The sequence below is a fragment of the Pteropus medius genome, unplaced genomic scaffold (genome assembly GCF_902729225.1).
Source record: "Pteropus medius unplaced genomic scaffold, Ma_sr-lr_union100, whole genome shotgun sequence".
Classification (NCBI taxonomy): domain Eukaryota; kingdom Metazoa; phylum Chordata; class Mammalia; order Chiroptera; family Pteropodidae; genus Pteropus; species Pteropus medius.
Window position 1 is genome coordinate 11,487,298 of NW_024350325.1, and position 8,721 is coordinate 11,496,018.

Genomic DNA, 8,721 nt, shown 5'->3' on the forward strand with positions numbered 1-8,721 from the left:
CTCTCACTGAACTGGGTTAACCAATACCTTCTTTATTTTCAGCATTAACTGCCTTGCAACCAAGCTCACCATATAAGCTTTTTCTAATCATTACTGAAAAGAAGAAGGAAAGACCTTCTTATAAAAATATATGATATTTGAAACAGATCTTACATCAGTGTTTGGTGAGGAAAATGTGATTATTTTAGACAAAAACATATGGGCCTCATAAGCAGATGTGGATCTTCCTGATAGCCATACAGGTATGTTTGGAAAATCTTTACAGTCTGAATCTGGGCCAGGTATTAAAGGAAATAATATGTTTCTTACACTTTAGTGAGAGAGCATATATGATGAAGGATTTTCAAGACTATATTCATTTCTGGAGCCAAAATTGTATAATACTAAGGAGTGAAGTCTTGTTTTTAATGACTGATTTGTTATGTCTTTAGGCAAGTACAAGTCTATTTTCGAGAACCTTGGTTTCCCCGTCTGCAATTAGAACTCAATAAAACACATTGGAACGTAAAGAGAATTCTTATATAATGCCTATTTTTCACTTTGACTTCCTCAGATATGGCAGCTATAAAACTCCAAATATCTGAGACAGATTTTCCATATGTCTGAGCTATACACATGGGACTAAGCAGAAACACTTTTCAGAAGTACCATTAGCTCTAATGAATTGCAACTTCCTTGTATTATATAGTACCTAGGTGTCTTTTAAGTGTTAACACAACTTTCTCAAAACTGCCTCACTGAGTTCCAAGTATTAACAAAGGTACATGGAAGGTTAGGTCTGCTCATTATTTTAACATTTTCTATATTTTATTTATGGGGCATATTTATTTAGGCCACCCCAGAATTTCCATTTTGCGAGAATGCCCCTTCCCAAGAAGAAAGGATATTTACAAAGCTTCAACATCTCCAAAGTTAAAGTAATTAAAAAAAATTGTTTAAATTGCCAATTTGAAATTAACATTCCCTTTTCAATAAGAAATAATATTTTTATGAAGCTTGTCCTGACACTTCTAATATTAATACACTTTTAAGCCTGCCCTTCTGAAATTAAGGGAGAATGATTAAAGTTTTATGTGTGTGCCTGTGTGTGACATCTCTATGTGAGATCTTAGAAGAGCACATACTCTTTTGATCCTTTGGTTGCCTTTGTTGTTTCTTTTTACTTGTATCCGTCTTTATGCAGAAATGTTACCCAAAGTTCAGGACTTGTGTCCTTTTCTTCTTTCTCCACAAACTCTCTTTAAGCTTCATACATTGATGCAAGGTTTTCATAGAGCAAGGATCCATGGAATCATAGGAATTTGCAGTCCTGAATTATCCCCAAAATATTAAGCAAAAACCTGTGCATTACACTGGCAAACACTGTAAGCCCAGAAGAAAAAGAAAACTGAAGTTATGGAAGAGAGAAGACAAATAAAAAGGGGTGAATTAAAAAGCAGATGAAAGCATGAGAGGTTTATTGTCCTGTTTGCAGAGAAACCGCTCAGTTACCAAGAATACTTATGCCTACTTGGAAATCTCTCATCAGAGAAGACTCTCGATCAAAAACTACAGGGGAAGCATTCATTTCAAAACTGAGAAAAACATTGTTTTGCTCAAGTTTATAAGAACAAATAAATAGGAATTCTATAAAGGCCCTTTCTAATTACATTTATGTAAAATATATTCTATTTTTGTTGATCCATATGATTTTTATTTTTATATTTTTTTAAATTTTTAATTGTTTATTGGGGTAACATTAGTTAATACAATTATATATTTTTCAGGTGTACATTATCATTTGACATCTGTGTATTCTATTGTGTATTTACCACCCAAAGGCAAGTTTCCTTCAGCTACCATATATTTACCCAGTTCACCCTCCCCTAAACCCTATATTTAACCCCCTTTACCTCATCTACCTCTCCCCTCCTCCTCCATCCCACTAGTAACCACTAGTCTACAGTCCTCTGGTAACCACTAGTCTATATTCAATGTCCATGAGTCTCTATTTGTTTCTCTTGCTCATTTGCTGCTTTTAGGTTTATATCCCACATATAAGTAATATCGACTTTTTCTGTCTGGCTTTTTCTGTCTGGCTTAATTCACTTAGCATGATTATCTCGAGGTCCATTCATATTGTCACAAATGGCAGTATTTCATCTCTTCTTATGGCTGAGTAATATTCCATTCTATATATGTACCACAGCTTCTTTACCAAACATCTATCATAAGACACTTCAGTGGTTTCCATGTCCTGGGCACTGTGAATAGTGCTGCTATAAACATCGGTGTGCAAATATCTTTTTGGAGATGGATTTTCAAGTCTTTAGAGTAAATACCCAGTAGAGGGATTGCTTGATAATATGGTAGATCAATTCTTAGTTTTTTGAGGAAACTCCATACTGTTTTCCATAGTGGCTGTACCAATTTGTAGTCCCACCAGCAGCATATAAGGGTTCCTTTTTCTCCAAATCGTCTCCAACATTTGTTATTACATGTCCTGTTGATTATAGCTATTCTAACAAGTGTGAGATGGTATCTCATTGTGGTTTTGATTTTCATTTCCCTAATAGCTGGTGATGTTGAGCATCTTTTCATATATTTGTTGGTCATTTGTATGTCCTTTAGGGAGAAGTGTCTGTTCAAGTCCTCTGCCCATTTTTTGATTGGATCTCTTTTGTTGTTGTTGTTATTGATGATACATACAGCTTTTAAATCAAATTTATTTTCAGAATGGTAACCTGAACAAAGCGTTAATCTTGTGTGTGTATGGGTGGATTGGTGAAGTCAGTGGCCATAAATGATAAACGATATGTAATAATCATGTAGGAAATAAAAAGTTTTTACCTTTTTATGCCTCCATATTTGCAACTATTAAATCCCAGACTTAAGAGTAAAAAAGAACAATTCATCAAACCACAGGTTCAGTGATGAAAACTACGATTTCTGCCCAAATTTTGCATAAATAAAAATCTGTGTGTCAAGGGGTTTTGATAGATGATGCAACATCTTAAATTTTACTTTTGAGGCTTTACCATGTTTTCAGGATCATGGCTGAAATTATAACTTTGAAATGTTCAGAAATATACACTTGATTCCCTAGGTAAATTATACAGGAAGATATACTTTAAGCATTTTCTAAATTTATGGCTGCTTTAAATAGTACTGAATCCCAGTGTCTGAGCCTCAAGAAAGAAAAAAAGTACTGCTGACTTTTAAAACAATATTCTCTTTTTATTAAAACATACACATACATTATAGAAAATTTAGGAGATGCATATAAGCATAAAGAAGAAAAAATCATGCAGAATTCTAGCATTTAGAAATCAAGTCCATCTTATTACATATTATTTTCTCCATAATTTATAATGGCCAAATCATATAAAATTGTATGGATCTACCATAATTTATTTAACCAATTTCTATTGTTAGAAACTTAGGGGTGTTTTTTTTTTTTACCAAAATATATAAAATGGCAATTAATATCACTGTAATATAAATCTTTGTACAGATCCCTTTATACAGGTCTCCTGCAATTAACTTTGGACAGAAATAGAACTTACCTAAAAAGAAAATGTAAAAGAGGCAGCAGAGAATCCCTGCTTTTCAAGCCATCTGCTCTGGCTCCACAAGCCATCTGGGCTAGAGTCAGACACCTGCTGCCTCCGGGGGTTTGGGAGGCATCCTCCTTATTCAAAGATTGTTTGGTATTTATATGAAGAAACCCAAAATACTACTTTGAAGGGACATGTGCATACATATGTTCATTGCAACTTTATTTAGTTAAGATACAGAGGCAACCTGGATGTTCATCAATGGATGAATGGATAAAGAAAAGATGGTATAGATTTCTGGTCAAGATGACAGAGTAGGTAAATGCTATGCTTGCCTCCTCTCATGACCACATCAAAATTACAACTAAATTAGAGAACAGCCATAATAGGGAATCACCTGAAGTCTAGCTGAACAGACATTCTCCAACTAAGGACATAGAGAAAAAACCACCTCTAAGTTGGTAGGAGGGGCAGAGACATGGAAACAGGCTGATCCTGCACCTGCATAAGTCGGTTAAAAATTGGGAGAGATGACTCAGCTGTAGAAATTCCCCCAGAAGAGCGAGGGTTCCCAGTCTCACACCAGACTGTCTATCTCAGGGTTCCAGTGCCAGGAAAAGAAGTCCCCACAACTTCTGGCTGTGAAAACCAGTGGAGATTGTGCCTGAGTGAGATGGAGTGTGGCTGAAGTCCCAGGCCTTCCTGTGAAGGAGATCGTGCATGGATGTACTCACTGATAGACTCACTTACTCTGAGCTTCAGCACTGGAGCAGCAGCTTGAAAGGCACCAGGGACATATAAGGGGGATCTAAATTATCTGGCTTCAGGGTAAGCGCTGCAGGGCAGCTTTCTTCCAAACAGAAGCACTGGTAAAATCCATTGTTCCTTTTGCACCCTACTCCCTCCAGCATACAGACGAAGGTAGGGGATGCAGCATATCTGAGTCCCCATCGACCTGGGTGGCATCATTTGCTCCACCCTGGTGATTCCTCAAGACCCTGTCCTACCCAATTTCTAGACCCACCCAAGGTGCTTCCAGGTGGCTTTTCCATACAAATAGCCTGTCTTGGCTCATGTTGCAGACTTTACTAAAATCTCTCAAAGGTTTACAAAACCCAAACGAGCAACATCTGGCCTCAGCATGTCCTGTGTCTCTTGCTGAGCAGCCCCAAGCTCAGCACTAGTGGAAGCTGGCTTCTGTTCACAGCTTGGCCTTTTGAGGCACATCCAAGCCCAACATGGGTGGTGGCCATCTGTAAATTACTTGATGACTCATACCAGGTGGCCCTGGGCAGGGCACAGACTGAACTGACCTTGGCCTATGGTAGGGTCCCTCCCAGGAGGCGCCGGGATGACATGCCTGGTGGCCCACTTCACACGGAGCAGGGGTACCACCTGGGGCCACATTTAAGAACAACACAGCCAGAAGGAAGACAGGGCAGGCACCAGAGTGCTTCTAAAGTGAATTTTGCTGCATAGGATCAGACCTTGCACACAACAGCTCCTCCACTGCAGTCACCAGCCAGTTCTCACAACCAATCAGCCCAAGGGTCAGTCCTTCTCACTGATGTGCAAATAGCAACCAAAGCTCAACTACAACAGGAGGGCACATACAAAGGATAAGGATAAAACAGAGACAAAGAAAGACCCAGTAATCCCACTTCTGAGTATTTATCTAAACAAACCCAAACACTACTTCAAAGGGCCATGCACATTTGTATGTTTATTACTGATGCATTATTTCCAATAGCCAAGATATAGAGGCAACATAGGTTTTCATCAGTAGATGAATAGATAAAGAAGAGGTGGTACATATATACAATGGAATATTACTTAGCCATGAAAAGAATGAAATCTTGCCATCTGCAACAATATGGATGAATCTAGAGGGTATTGTGTTGAGTGGAGTAAGTCCGACAAAAACATGCCATATAATATCAGTTACATGTGGAAGCCAAGGAATAAAATAAATGAATAAACATAAAAGAAACAAACTCATAGATACAGAGAACATTTCGATGTTTGCCAAATGGGAGAGGGGTTGGGGGTGGATGAAAAATAGGAAGGGATTAAGAAGTACAAATTGGTAATTACATAATAGTCATGGAGATGTAAAGGGAACATAGTCAGTAATATTGCAATAATTGTGTACGGTGTAGGGTGGGTACGAGACTGATCAGGGAATCACTTTGTAAGTTATATAAATGTCTAACCATTATGTTGTGCTCCTGAAACTAATATAATGTTGAATGTCAAATGTAATTAAGTGATCAAAAAATATTTTTAAAAAAGACTGTTTGCTCTGTACAACTTTATGTTTCGAGATTGATAAGACTCCTGGGAAGGTTCTAGGAGCCCCTGTCTTCTAGTTCTAGGAAGAAGGACAGTTATCCTGGGGATAACAGTTGTGACTAAGTCGGGGAGGGGGAAAAGCTGCAAACTGCTGTGAGAATGAGTGGACAGGGATGAATGGAGAGTTCTCTCAGTATATATCTTATTAGTACATCCTATGAATTTGAGAAATACATCTCCTAGGATGCTGTGTGCCCTCAGGTGGGTGCAGAGGAGGTAATAACAGTTTGCTTAATTTTTGCCCTGACAAGGACAGGGCTGGCTCTGTACTTTTCTACTAAAAAATCTTCAGTAAGTCCTTCAAGGCCTTGCAGCATAATTTTTTTATCTGGCTTATAGTAAATGAACTCTCCCTTTCCTTTCTGCTACAGCTTCAGCTGGCCAGTCATTACCAAAGCAGAATAAGGCCTCCATAACCTCAACTTGAATGTCTTTCCTCACCTCCAAAGAATTTCCTCTATAGACGTTTCCCAAGATCCCAGGTGGAGCTCATTTCTTCTCACTCTTATTCCATTAACAACCGCAGCATCAGGTAGTTTGTCCATGTGTTGCCTCACCATGTGAACGTCTCTGGCAAGGATTGTGGTCCCACATACCTATATTCCTGATGCTGAAAACAAAGTGTGACATGCAAAAAGCACAGCTTTTCAGTTTTATTTATTTTTGAACGAATTTAAACGTTGAAACCACTAATTCGGATATTTATACATGAATATTTTTAAATAGCATTAATTAGCCAATATCCACTCTTATAATAAAATCATTCATGCAATCCATCTGAGCTAGTTATTAAAATGGAGGTGAAAATCACAAAACAATTTTGTCACAAAACAATTTTTGAAAAATCTGTTGCTTTTCATTATATCTTGTTTTTAAAAGAAATATTAAAAGAAGTAAAACGACGGAAAAGTTGTAGCATTAAGATATATTGTTTCAGAAGTATAGATTGCCTTGGTCTACTTAAATATTCACAGGAACAGCATAGAATCTCAGAATTTATGTTAAACCAAGAACTGGATTCTAACATCTATTAGAAGGGTTAGTATAGTGGAACCTCAGTGCCTTAAAAACAACCAGGAGAGCAATATAAAGATAAAAATTTTATCAAATGTTTATAAATCAGTAATAGAAACATATAATAAATGTTTCAAAAGTAAATATAAACTAAGATATGACTTTAAATGGTTTTTAATTCTTTCTCATTTAGTTCTCAGGGAGGGCCAACAAAATTCAGGAAGTGTGAAAGGCCAGAAAACCTTGTGTGTTGACATCATTTTAAAGAAATAATGTAACAGTTTTAAAAGTATCCTCCAAACATTTGAACTGTATTTTAATGGTCAAATTTTTTGTAAGGGGAGTTTGTCTTGGATATCACCCTAAGAGGTAAGATTAATTTAATACCACAAAGTCTTGGTATAAGGTGAGTTTACCTGCAAAGGATGTCATGGCACAGAATCAAAGAACAGCCATAGGGAGCTCCAAAATCAAGTAAGTTTTTCTTATTTATTTTGAGGTAGCCCCATGTCCCTGTAAGTGTAAATAATATGGGCACAAAGAATGTATGTATTGTGTATAAAGGACAGTGAGGTCCCTGGATAGAGGCGATGAAGGGAACAGCACCACTTCTGAAGGACTTCCCGAGGGAATGCCATTCTTGAGGGTGACATACGATGAGAGCTCCTAAAGGGGAACAAGCCTGCACTTCACCTACATTTCAATTTTTACCATCACATTTTATTTAAATGCAGAAATTATTAGCATTTTGGAGCTTCCTTCTGCTTGAAAATTACTTAAATAATAACCTAGATAATATAATATCTGGGAGCATGCATGAGAGGAACCCACGATGTGTTACTTCTGGTGAAGATCTTAGGAAAGTGGAGATTAATGTAACAGAGGGATATATGCTAAAAAAAAAATCACAGTTTCTGAAAGATATAGAGACAGCTCATACAAAATATAAGACCAGAACTAGAGAATATAAATATTGAAACTATTAACAGTTCGTGCCTTCTGAGTAATGGGTACTTAAACATTTTACTTTGAGCTCTTCTGTCTAGATCTTTTAAAAATCGCTCTTTTGGGCATTCCTTGTCTTTAATTAAGGAAAAAAAACAATATAACTATAATAGATATACCTTTTAAAAATAAATAGCTTAGATTTCAGGTCCTCAGGCTATGGCTCAACATGCTGAATCTTTTAAAGAAGTTGCCTTCTTAGGCTGTGTAGCACTAAATTGTTACTGTTGTTACTATTAACTTTAACGAAATGATCTATAAAGTAAAAAATTAGACATCATTTATAGCAATTTATTTAAAATCTAAACATCAGTTGAAGATAGAGACAATCTGTGGGCATATAACAGAGTTTTCTATCTTTTCCCACCTCGTTTTTACTTATTCTCAAATCCATCTAATTCCATGAAGCTAAATATTTTCAAATTAAATTTAATATGACAATAATACAGAATGACAATACCAAATAAGAGTACTATTGAAGAAATATCCCATAAAAATTATTGGTGTTCCAATTCCATTTCATGAAAATGTAATTTTCTCCTTCATTCTCCACCCTAAGTGAAATGAAATTGAGTCTTAGCAAAACATTTTGTTTATTGTTTCTTGTTTATTAATAGGGAACCAACAGGGCTTTTTAAATAAAATGTGATTCAATAGAATTATTTTGAAAATAAATAGAGTGCATGTGGTTAACTTTGCTTTTGAAATTAACCTATCAGGTGCACATCTCTGTAATTAATGAATCCTAATTCATGATTCTCTGAATTACTGCATTTGGCAGGCAATTGCTAGTGATTTTCATTTCACAACACAG